This window comes from Castor canadensis, chromosome 13, assembly GCF_047511655.1.
Source record: "Castor canadensis chromosome 13, mCasCan1.hap1v2, whole genome shotgun sequence".
NCBI lineage: Eukaryota > Metazoa > Chordata > Mammalia > Rodentia > Castoridae > Castor > Castor canadensis.
This window is the reverse complement of record NC_133398.1, coordinates 37,061,783-37,074,720: the sequence shown is the minus strand read 5'-3', so window position 1 is coordinate 37,074,720 and position 12,938 is coordinate 37,061,783. Positions and strand designations below refer to the sequence as shown.

Below are 12,938 nucleotides of genomic sequence, written 5' to 3'. Positions count from 1 at the left end.
TTTCTCTTCTCCTTCCCATTCTGTTCCCAATTTCAAACATCTATTGAACTCCTACTGCATTAATGCACTACAAGAATTTCAGGTTCTGCCTTCAAAGAATTTACTCTCTAGCTAAGAGGGGAAAAGGTCACAACTTCTATGACTACAGTGACAACACGTGACATTCTACAATAATATCAAATCTGCTATTTTGCTCTGAGCTGTCCTCTTGTCCACCATGAATCCCACCTTGAATGACTTACCTGATCATATTTCCCAAGAACAATAGCAAAGGAAGTTATTCTCAGCCTCTACATACCTAATCTATATGGCTGAAGTATGAAAGCAGTAAGGCTTTCCTGTAAAATTAAAACATAGGGAGAGCTGTAGACTGTTGTTCACAATAGCAGAACTTCTTCACAGAAGGACTATAACAACTGGAAGGGGATTTAGAGATCCTCCAAACAACTCCCATTTTCCAGATCTGGGAGCTGGGGTCCACAGAGGTGAAAGGATATGCCCACAAACATACTGCACTCACTATTACACTAATTCCTGCAAGATAAGATAAACATTTTGAGAAGACAACTTTTTAATGCAAAAGTGATGGCTAAATAGTTGGAGATATGCACATTTAGCCGGTATTTTATTTTATTTTTGGCAACCCTGGGGTTTGAACTCAGGGCCTCATACTTGTTAGGCAGGCGTTCTTACTGCTCGAGCCAAGGAGTAGATTTTTTATTCAGTAAGAGTAGAAGACAACTAGATTAGGCTTGTGTTTCGGCATGAAATGGAAATGATTATATTTCCAAATACACAGTCTTAGATTAGCAAAGAGTCAAGTAGGAACCCTAAGATTTCTTTCCATGTAATCAAATGTGACTTTCAGAAGAGCTGGGTTTGAATCCTTCTTTTGTCAATTAGCTTCTGGCCTCTGGGGGTTGGAGGTGTGGCTCAAGCAGTAGAACACCTGCTTTGTGTAAAGTGCTGAGTCCAAACCCCAGTCCCACCAAAAATAAATAAAATAATTTATGGCCTTTGCCAAGTCACTTAACCCCCCTGAGTTTGGGAAAAATCTATATTGTGAGGAATAACTATGAGAATGTCAAAATGCTTTGAGAGAGGAAATGAAAAATTGGAAGAGAAAGAGAGATGACAAAGGAGGAGAAGCCAGGTTGGAGGGACTGTAAGAAGAATGGGAGCTGGTGAAATTATTTCAGACTTCATGAGCTGAAATAGTCATTCTTGTCACAAGCTGCTAAATTTTCTTCTTATGAAAACATTTCTAAGGTGGCAGATGAATATATTTTTAAATTTTTTTCCTGAAACATAACACTCCAACAGGATGTGTTAGAGAAATGCCAAGAAAAGAAGGCAGAAGGAGGTAAAGTCCTTGAATGAAGAGAAAGATAAAGGGATTATATATATGGACCCAGGGAGGCAGAAGTCCCACATCCTCCTGGAAGCCCTCCTGACCTCCTGGATGAATTGACTGTCTCTTTGTTGGACTCCTGCTGTATTTTCACACCTTCCACTGGGACTGGCTTAACAGTTTAGGAGGTTCGTCTGTCATTTCCATCAGGTAAGAAAACCTTTGAGTGCTAGAAATGTGTTTTATTCATCTTCTGTATCCCCAAATCCTCCCACAGCACCAGCCATGTAAGATATACTTAGTAGCTGTTTGTTGAATGAATGAGCCTGGGTCTAGAGACTTAAAGTCATGACTTTCCAGGAATAAATAAAGTCTAGAGGACATTTAACCTAGAAAAGAGACAACTCTGGGGAGATCTACTCACTGTTATCCAGTATTTGAAAGACCATGTTGAGGATGGGTATTTGAAATGTGCTCGGTGATCCCAAAGCACAGCTGAAACAAAGCAAGCAAATCTTAACAGCTCTATTGTACAGCAGGTGACTACAGTTAAAAACAGCACATTGTATTCTTGAAAATTGCTGAGAGAGTAGGTAGATATTTATTTATTATTTATTCATTTATTTTTGAAGCACTGGAGATTGAACTCAGGGTCTCTCATTTTACTTTATTTATTTATTGAGGTGGGTTTTTTTTTATATATTCTAGACTGGCTTCAAACGCAAGATCTTCCTGCTTTTACCTCCTGAATGCTGGGAATATAGTCATGTGCCCTTATGCTTAACCTAGGAGAGTACATTTTAACACACACACACAAAAAGTATGTAAGGTAATGCATGTTAATTAGTTTAATTTTGCTGTTATACAATATATATATATCTCAAAACATCATGTCTTGTATTATATATGTAATATATATATATATATACATTTATATATATATACGTATATATATATATACATTTTATATATATATCTTTTTTTAAGAGAGAAAGGATTTATTTTGGCTCCCAGGGTCTCAGGGTTCAGTCCATGGTTGCTTGAGCAGAACATCTTGGCAGAGAAGCCTGTGGTGGAAGCCCTTCACTTCTCGGCAGATAAGAAGCAGAAAGAGGATAAGGAATGGCCAGGAAGGAGATTCTCCCAAGGGCCCGTCCTCAGTGACCTACTTCCTCCAGCTAAGTCCCACCTCCTAAAATTTTCAGAAACTCCCAAAATAGCACCACTAGTTGGGGACAGAGCACTCAAAACATAAAGATAAATAAACTTGTAATCAAGTAAAGGAAAAAAAGTAATTTTTTAAAAAGGAAAAAAGAGTTCTAACTATCAGAAATGTCCAGTAATGCCATGGCCTATCTAAAGGGGACATGAGCTCATTTAAGCAGATAGTAGACACCACCTTTCTTTTTTTGTTTTTTGTTTTTTGGTGGGACTGGGGTTTGAACTCAGGGATTCATCATTGCAAAGTAGGAGTTCTACTACTAGAGCCACACCTCCAGTCCATTTTGCTCTAGTTATTTTGGAAATGGGGGTCTCTCAAACTATTTTCCCAGGCTAGCCTTGAATCATGATCCTCCTGATTTCAGCCTCCCAACCAAGTAGCCAGGATTACAGGTATGAGCCACCAATACTCCAGACACTGGAGGGCTGAGCATGGTGGTGCACACTTGTAATTTCAGCTACTTGGGAAATGAAGAGCAGGAGGATCACAGTTTGGGCCAGCCTTAGCAAAAAAAGTTAGCAAGATCCAATCTCAACCAACAAGCCAGGTGAGGTGGTGTGCTTCTATAATTCCAACTATGTGGGAGGCATAGGTAGGAGGATCAAGTCTGAAACCAGATCCAGATGAGATCCTATCTGAAAAATAACTAAAGAGGAAGAAGGAAAAAAAAAGGGCTGGGGACATAGCTCAATTGGTAGAACACATGCCTACCAAGCTTGAGGTTCTGAGTTCAAAGCCCAGTACTACCAAAAAAAAAAAAAAAAAAGAAGTTCCAGACACTAGATTAGATCATCTGTGTAGTCTAGCTTTCTTGTACTCTTCATATGTGTCTTTTCTCTTTTGCTTTTTGGGTTTCTGACTAATTTTAAAACATTGCCCTACTAGGGATCTCTACCCATTTGTAGAACCCTAGAGCTGGAAAGAACCTCAGAAACCAGTTTCTCCTCCTCCTTGTCCTTTGCTCTCTCCCTCTTCCCCTCCCTCCCCTTTCCCCAGAGCCTGTGCATGCTAAGCACGTGCTGTACTGCTGAGCTGCACCTTAGCCCCATCCACAGATGAGACAAGATTATGGTTGAGACACACCAGGATCTAGATCCCAAAGTTCCCTTAATCTCAAAATAGGGTGCCCCCAGGCCTGAGCAGCATGGTACTCTCCTTCCTATGTCAAGTCTTACTGGAAGCACCTCTATTCTCCTTCAGAATTCTTTCATTTCAGAACAAAAATTGAAAAAGAGGGTCTAAGTGGTACACATGTGCTTAGTGTGTGTGGGGCCTTAGGTTTTATCCCCAGAACAACAAAAAAATTAAAGAGAGAATTTAGAGAATTATTATAGACTTACTGTAATGAAGATAACATAATTCTTTGAGTAAGCCACTGACTTACACTAATGTTCATCAGTATAAGGTTTTTAAGTTCCTAGAGACAGTCTCGCCAGTTTTTAATTTGCATACTGGTGACATATGGGATTTGAGGCTTGGGGTAGGATGACAGAAAAGGCCTGGTTCTTTTCTAGCACTTTTCTAGCAGTGTGACTTTGGCAAGTCAGTTAGCCCTCTGAGCCCCAGTCTCTACATTTTTAACGTGAGAATAACTACCCCTCCATCCCAAAACTGTGGTAAGATTTAAATAAAAAAGCACATAGGGCCAGGGATATAGCTAGGCTCTGGATTCTATCCCCAGCACTAAAAAAAACAAAAACAAAAAGCCTGCAAGGCTCTTAGCACAGTACTATAATAAGCACTTAATATTTTTTTAGAAGACACCCCTAGTCTTTTTATTTTCCTCCTCCGATATAAAAAGGGACTCAATAAACTTTTCAAACATTCTAGCCTTTTCCCTTTCTATGGAAACAATCCAGCTCAACCTGAATTTGCTTCCATGAAGCCTTTCCTGCCTGCGCTCATTTTTCTTCTTCTTTTTTTTGGTGGTGCCTGGAATGGAACCCAGGGTATGGTGCATATTAAGTGCTGAATTACACACTCAAGGTGCACCCCTCAACTCCATAACTGGTTAACATTGGTAGTCACTTCTGAGTTTGTTTTGTTCCCCACAAATGAAGGCAGCAGAGCAAGAATGTCTACTTTCTATCTGTAGCAATCCATTTCCACAACTATATTATAATTTTATAGTATAAAGAAATACAAAAATATTTTAAAACTGGACTAGACTACTATCTAAGGTCCCTCCTTGCTCTGACATTATTTGGGTTGGAGAATTTAAATCTCCCTGCATGCCAGGTGCTGGTGGCCCACGCCTGTAATCCTAGCTACTCAGAAGGCAGAGATTAGGATGATCATGGTTCAAAACCAGCCCAGGCAAAGAGTTTGAGAGACCCTATCTGGAAAAAAACCCACCACAAAAAAAGGGCTGGTGGAATAGCTCAAGGTGTAGGCCCTGAGTTCAAGCCTCAGTACCAAAAAAAAAAAAAAAAAAAAAAATCTCCCTGTCTTTCCCCTGCCCCCATTGCTTCCTTCCCCCATCCCTCTCCCATTCCTCTGGCCTTAGAATGCAAAGCTTCAACAAGAGTGCAGGTCAAAGGATTGCAAGAAATGCATTTCTCCCCTGGATTCCCAATAGCAACTAGCTCAGAAAACAGCTATAGCTGGAAGCAGGTCGAATAGCCCAAAACACAACTGCTTGACTCACTTTGCTAAAGCTCAGACTATCTTTTGAACACTTTTCCTTGTAATTTCACATCCACTACACAATTTTATGATACAGGTTTTTTTGTTTTGTTTTGTTTTGTTTTTGAGATAGGCTGTCACTATGTAGCTCAAGTTGGCCTTGAACTCAGCATCCCTCCGACTCCACCTCCCAAATGCTGGGATCACAGGTATGCACCCCACACCAGGCTCACCAGAGTTCCACTCTTGGCAGCCACAGCTCATTTCATCTTTATCCTCTGTTCTCACCCCAACCTCTACTGGTTGCCCTCTTCTTCATTCCCTGTAAAGTAGCCTGACTCACTCTCAACTTTTTATTCCCGTGGTTAGAGAGAGGGCAGAAAGCAGGAAGAAGAATTTGAAATGTTTCCATTCAATGTTCTCTTTTATCCTTATCTCAATCAATATCTGCAGAGTGATTCCCGAGAAAGCCCAGGAATTCTTCACTTGCCGACAGGTATTCCAGAAAAGAGTTCTTATAATTTGGAGTGGGCTGGGCTGATAAGAGCCATAGTAAAGGCCTGTAGAAATTACAGCAGGAATATAGAGATGGGGACACAATGGGTGTTTAAGTTGGTGAAATCCAGACAATGTTGCTTTTCCTCCCATTTTTTCCCCCAACCCCACACACCATTCCCCAACTTTCACAATGAGCTCAGTGACTTCCAGGGTTTGCAATAGGAGTTCATGGGAGGTGTGGTCTGCAGCTGGTTCTGATAGGAGGGAGAGGCCCAAATGACCTTCAGCAGAATTCTTTAATCTAGAAGATTCTTTGATCCTTTCTCCCCACATTTTTTTTTTTTTTTTTGCCCTACTGGAACTTAAACTCAGAGCTAGGTGTTTTACCACTTGAGCCACCCCAACAGCCCTGTTTTGTGTTGGGTATCTTTGAGATAGGGTCTAGTGAACTATTTGCCTGGGGCTGGCTTTGAACCTCAAACCTCCTGCCTCACCAAGTACCTATGATTACAGGCATGAGCCTCCAGCTCCTCCCTTTCTTGAGGCCAAACTCCTCTCCTCCTCATTCTCCTCTTACTCTTCTTACTTCCTCCTCCTTTCTTCTGCTAGGAGTCTTCCCTGGGTTTAGGCTCAGGACAAGCCTCAGGAGAAACAGAAAACAGTTTTCCCAAAAAGACCTTGGAGAGTCTCAGAAGAGCTCTTAGGTTTAGAATCCAAGGACTACTTCCTTCCCATGCATTCCTTCCTTCCTTGGGTTAATTTTATAACAGGTATTTAGAAACTTCTTTTGCTAATAAGCACTGACCCTCACTTGGGCCTACAAATGTCCAAAGGGTAACTAAAAGCAGAATAAAAGCTTGACATCCTTGCCTCCATATTGTATCTGTCTTTGCTCTGAGCCACTCTATCCAACTCTATAGCTACCTCAGATTCCAAGGACAGGGCTGATTGAGAATATTTTATAACAAGAGTAGAAATTACCTATTAACCACCAATGAGTTTCTTATGGTGATCAGGTCCCAGGTGACCAATCTTGAGATGATTAACTGGGCCACACCTCTGACTACTTCTGATCACTCTGATCACCAGACCACCATGTCTGTGACTAGGACTATTTAATAATTATTCATACCTCTTACCCCTGCCCCAGTTCTTCGTCTCTTGAAACCTAAGCTCATTCTGTCTCTAAAGATGTGCTGAAGTGATTACTTTGCCCCTTTTAATACATCTTTCTCTGCCTTTCACTACTTGTCTCTATTTGACAAGCAGCTAGACCTCCCATGTTGGAACTACTGGAGTTGAGCCTCTGGCCTAGAACTCTGGTTAGAGTTCCTTCTTTGCTTCTCAATTTCCTCTTCAACAAAAATGGAGCTATGATCCTGTCTCTGAATGCCTTACAAGATTGTTGGAAAGTATAGCTATAAAGTGAAATGCTTATGGGAAGTTGTCTCCATTCCTTTCTTTACTCTTGCATTGCCATCTATAATTGCTCAAGGTGACGACTCTTCTTTCTGTGATACTTTAAGAATCCTCCCTCTCTCCCCAATTGTTTGGAGAGGTTTGGTAGTCTTTCTGAGCTTGTGAAAGTCAGTTTCTCCCTTGGACATTGCTATTAAAAGATCTAGGTTTAGCCAGACACCAGTGGTTCACGCCTGTAATCCTAGTTACTCAGGAGGCAGAGATCAGGAAGATTGCAGTTCAAGGCAGCCCAGGCAAATAGTTCTTGAGACCCAAACTCAAAAAATCCCATCACAAAAAAAAGGACTGGTAGAGTGGCTCAAAATGTAGACCCTGAGTTCAAATCCCAGTACTGTAAAAAAAAAAAAAGAAAGAAAGAAAGAACCAGGTAGAAGCCACACTATCTTTTACGACCTAGCCATAGAAGTCACCCTCCATCATTGTAATTTCCTGTAGGTTACACAGGTAAGCGCTCTTCAGATGAAAGGAAGAATTCGTGAATAGAAGGAAAAGGGAATCACTGAGCCATCCTGGAGACTGGTTACTCTAATGCACCTTGAAAAAAGCAGTCTTTGGGTAACTAAATGGTGGGTTTTCTCTGTCCTTTTATGGTAACTCAGTACTAGTGTTCTGCCCTTAGCCTGTTCCTCAGTTCCTTCACTGCGTCTTTCCTGCCCCTCCAAGATCAAATCTGATCTTGGGTCTGGCCACAGACCTATTTTTAACACATATAAAAAATACAATCAGAATTTTTATTTAGAGTAAAAGGAGGCGGAATGCTATTACACAGAATGCAACTTGTAGCTGTCTCTGGAACCATTTCTGACATCCCACCACTTTTCTGACAACTTCTCACCCTATTTCCAGATGTCTTTCTGATGGAGAGCAGTGTCAATAAGTCCTTTCGCAGTCCTCCAGGAATTCTGCTGAAAATGTTTTTTCCATCGTGGTACAGAGGTGTTTATGAAGTGGGAGCGTAAAAGAATTCCTGACTGTAAGAAGTTGAGAGCAAGGCATGTCAGGGACTATTGTTGAGCACAAAACCCTTTATCCAAAGTTCCATGTATTCATATGGAGGGACCTCCATTAAGGAAAGAGTGGCTTAGGTACTTGGTGAGTCTGCAAGAAGAAATGGCTTATACAGGGTTTCCCATTTACTTCTTTCTCTTTTTCTTTGGCACAAGCCCACCTGGAACTGGTTTCTATTCTGATTTGTTTCTTTTGAGGGGGGAGATGGGTTTTTTGTTTGTTTGTTTTTTGAGACAGGGTCTTGCTACATAGCCCAGGATGGCCTTGGCCTCCTGAGTGCTGGGATTACAGCCTAATCTGTTTCTTTAAAGTATTATAAGAGAACAATGATTGCCTGGACCTGAATGAGAGAGGGTCAAGGGGATGTATTAAAAAGGGCTATATGAAGAAAGCATAATGGGAGACCTAGACCAGAGGCCCAACTCCAGGGGTAATAACAAATCAGATCCAGCCCCTTGTCACAAAGGAAGCAAACAAAAGGAATGGTGAAAAGGCAGGAAAGGAGTTTAATCAAAAGACCATTTTGGGACGATGGTAAGCATGCATTTCAGACCATCTCTGGGGTACTGGCATAAGCTTTAAATTTAAATAGAGGGAGAATTGGGTCAGGGAGTGAGAGCTGTGCATAATTTGACCAAGTAGTCCTGGTTGAAGTGTGGTCTGGTTGATCATTATCTCAGTTCTGGTTCTGCAAGGTGGCCCGAAGAGGTTCATATTGCTTGAGGGGACGATCTGATTCCCATGAGATGATTGCTCCTACTTGGGGGGTGTCTCATCATGGAGTAATCTGTCTGCAAGGAGGCTCCATTGTTCTTGGAGTCCATGGTGACTTCAAGTTTAGGACAATGATTAGAGACTTTCAGGCACCTCTGTGGGGGTGTGGGACAGGACATTGTAAAATCTGACAGTAAGATACCTCAGATACTGTTTGTATCTTTAGCCTTGAAGGGGAATGAGATAGATTAGGTATCATTGGTTTTTACACAGACACCCTTGAGTGATTTACACGCCTACATGCAGAGTTAAGCAGGAGTCTGACCCAAAGTTTTAAGACAAAGGAGACAGATGCAGAATGAAGACAGGGGTGCCAGACTTTCATCCTGCTTTTAGTTCCTTGTGGGCCCAACTGAGGAGTCAGTTCTTTTTTAGCAAAAGCACCTTGTAAGTACCTGTTATAAAAGCATTACAGGAAACAGTAAAGAGTAAAGAAAAAGTAGTATAATAAAAGTCAGATTCTGGTATACCAAGAAGGTGCACAGTTGGAGTGTTTAGGGTACATGTTAGAAAGTGACAGGAAAGGTGGCTGTTAAGCCAAATGCATGGGGCTAGATCAATGATATATGGGTCTTGAAAGCAAGGGTCATGTTTATCATGTTCCCACTGATTTCCTAGTGCTTAGAAAGGACTCTGGCCCAGGGAAAAGAATGAAGAGCATTCAACTTTATACTTAATAAATTGCATATTCACCCGTGGGTTATGGGGAGTTTGTCCTGATTCAGTTGTCATAGTTCAGCCCCTCAATATCTCTTCCATGAGGCATATCAGCAACATCCAAAGTGCTTTAAGTCATGGGCCACAAGTTCAGAAATCCTTGGGTGGGCAGCCTCTGGCATTTAAACTAATAAACATGACAAATCAAGAAAGTCCATGTGTGTACTAGATAGAAGTCAAGTGTGTACTTAAGTCAAATGTGTGCAACATATGAATAAGCAGAAACATTAAACATAACCTTTAGGAAAAGACAACAGGCAAGTGCAAACAAAAAGAAAGAAGAATATGCATTATTCATATTACAAAACAAATCCAAGGCAAGCAAAATCTATTTAGATATTTACCAAAAGAAGAGTACTACATAACAAAGCTTATGGGAATGGGCCAAATCTTTTACAAGAAGATTAATAATTTTAAATTTTCCTATTGTGGAAATAAAAATGGATTGAGCAGTCAATTTAAGAAATGTGACAGACTGATGGGGCGTGGCTTAAGTGGTAGAGTGCTTGCCTTCCTGGGTTCAGTCCCCACTACTGAAAACAACAACAGCAGAATGGAGCAGATGGAATGAGAAGAGTATTTGCTTGCAGTCTAGTCATGGTTGTGGGACGGGGGAGAAAGAACTTCTCAAAGATACAAATAAGAAAATGACTTAAATTTCTATAGAATTTGGCAATTACTAGGAGGAAGACAATAAGGTCACTTCTGAGATTCCTACAGAAAGAAAATACTTTTGCAGAACTAAAAAGGAAAAACATTGGAGTACTGTCAATTTCTTTTGTTTGTCATCTAGTATTTTGTTGACATTCTTATGATGTGCCCTCCAGGTTTTGCTATGGAAGAGGCATCCTGTCTTACTTTCAGCCATGTGGTTCATGTGAAGTGGATGTCTTTCCATGTCCAAGGACTGATGTAGGTTGGATGACCTAGTTCCCATTCCCAGCTCTCTTGTGCCTTGCTTGTCTTACCCATACTCACTATTCTGGCCACCCTATGGCAAGCAGTGGCAGTGTGGTATGTGGTACAAAAGACACATGATGCCAGATAGACATGATGACTAGAACTGGGGCATCCATCTTGTGAGAAAGGTAAAAAATAAAAAGGTCAAGAGAATCACAGCTGGACCACTCCTGAATCCTTGAGCCTCTAAATCAATGCCAGGAGCTATGTGACTCTAGACTTTTTATGATGTTAACGCCTGATGTAAATTCTGTATTTGTAGCTGAATTCATCTTAGAGAAGACTTGTGATTTATGTTGATGCTGACCTTGTCTCTAGCTCCAAGGGTGGGTATGTGACTCAGGCATAAGCCAATATATACAGAACACTTCCTTGATGACAATGAACTGTTTGGGAATGGGCACAATAGCCATGTCAGGACAATTAGAGCCAAAGAGACTCATGTTCCAGGACAGTTGTGTGAACTATGTCCTGGAAAGAGCAGTAGAGAAATAAGGTGTCTCTTTTGCTGCAGTAATTGAACAAGAGAATATAAGTGGGTGGAGCTTTGGCAGCTTTTTGCCTCCATGAGAGGAAGAATTTGTCTGAGGCTCTGGAAAACATAAAAAAAGCTGAACCCAGAGATGAAGAGAAACTGAGCTCTGGTCACATAGCTTGAGAATCATTCAACCCTTATCTGGAGTTAGCCTTACTCTTGGAATTTTCACATATGGAACTCAACAAATTTCCTCTTTGTTTAAACCAGTTAGTCTTGGGTTTTCTGTTGTTTTATTCTTATTGTTTGTTTGTTTTATGGTACTAGGGTTTTAACTCAGGGCCTCACACTTACTAGGCAGGCACTCTACCATTTGAGTCACTCCACCAGCCTAGGCTTGGATTTTCTGTAAAATGAAACAAAAAGGATCTATAGCAGTTTGCACTTTCCAAAGGTGGGCTCTATCAAGATATTTATCCCATTCCCACTGAGAGGTAAGATCTGTGTTCCTACCTCTTAAGCCTGGGTGGGGCTCATGACTGCTTTAACCAATGGAGTATTGCATCAGGATGCTAACAGGACTTCTGAGGTTACAGCATGAAAAAGTACAGGTTCTGTCTTACATCCTCTCTCTCTCTCTCTCTCTCTCTCTCTCTCTCTCAACACTTGCTTTTGAAACCTAACCACCATATTGTAAGGAAAACATAGCTACTTGGTGAGGGCACATGCAGGTGTTCTAGCCAATAATCCCAGTCATGGTCTCAACTGACAGCCAGAATCAATCAAAAGATGTGACTGAATGAGCCTTCCAGTCCTCCAGCTGAGATCACAGACACCATGAAGCAGGGACAAGCCATTCTGGGTGTGCCCTGTTTGACATCCCAAACCACAGAAAATGTGAAAGACAATAAATACTTATTATATTATACAACTAAGTTTGGGGGGCATAATTTGTCCCACAGAAACAGATAAACTAATACAGAACCTTCATTAATAGAATTGGTGTTTCATGTGAGAGTGTTTTAAGAACAGTGGAATGGAAAATAAGATTGCAGAGTATAAGGAGTGAATGAGAGATGAAAAAAACAGAGCCAGAAAGTAAAATACGCTTTTTCATGGCAAATTTCCATGAAAGTTTCTCCCTGTTATTAGAAAAGAATTTTTTTAAAAGAGTAATCCAAAGCAAACAGCAGCCATTCATTCTTCTGCTGATCTATCAGAGGACTAAAGTTGTGAGTTTGATAGATTTCAGGAGGAAGAGCTTCTGCTAACAGATTTTGTGAAATTCTCTGGTTCCAAGAGGCATCAGGAAGAAATCAAAGGTATCAATGAAACCCTTAAGAAGACATTTATGTGAAAAACAGTCTGCATTGCCTCTGACACTGATTGGCATTCAAGGGGCTTCTTTCTGTATCCCACACTCTAGCAAAACTGCACCACTTGATAACTTCATTGCTTGATGTTCTCCAAACTTTCCTTTTGCCACCTGTAGGCCTTTGACCTCATGGGGAGGAAGTATCACAGTGCTTTTCAAAGTCTGCATGCATTCTCATTCAGCCAAAGTATCCAAGCCTCTTGGGAGGGGGTCAATAATGAGTAGTTCTAGGGACTTGGGATGGTTAATCTCAATTGTCAACTTGACCTGATGGAGAAATGCCTAGAAAATTGGTAAAGCTTGCTTCTGAGTGTGTCTGTGATGGTGTTTCTAGAGACAGTTGGTAAGTGGGTAGAAAGCTGAGGGGGAAGACCTGCACTACAGATGATGCCTTGAATGTAGGCAGCACTGTCCGATAGGCTGGGGGCTTGGATGGAACAAAAAAAAAAAAAGA

General features: G+C 41.0%; 1 protein-coding gene across 2 annotated transcripts in view; it reads left to right on the top strand.

Moving 5' to 3' along the window:
• Window positions 1–1,406: 1,406 nt before the first annotated feature.
• Melk (maternal embryonic leucine zipper kinase) overlaps window positions 1,407–12,938 on the top strand; it is a 114,498-nt gene continuing 102,966 nt past the window's right edge. The window contains exons 1-2 of one of the 2 annotated variants that reach the window (XM_074051450.1): window positions 1,407–1,561; window positions 2,060–2,180. The gene's annotated coding sequence lies outside the window, so the exon portion shown is untranslated. The remainder of the gene's footprint in view (window positions 1,562–2,059; window positions 2,181–12,938) is intronic. The other variant, XM_074051451.1, reaches the window with a different exon arrangement.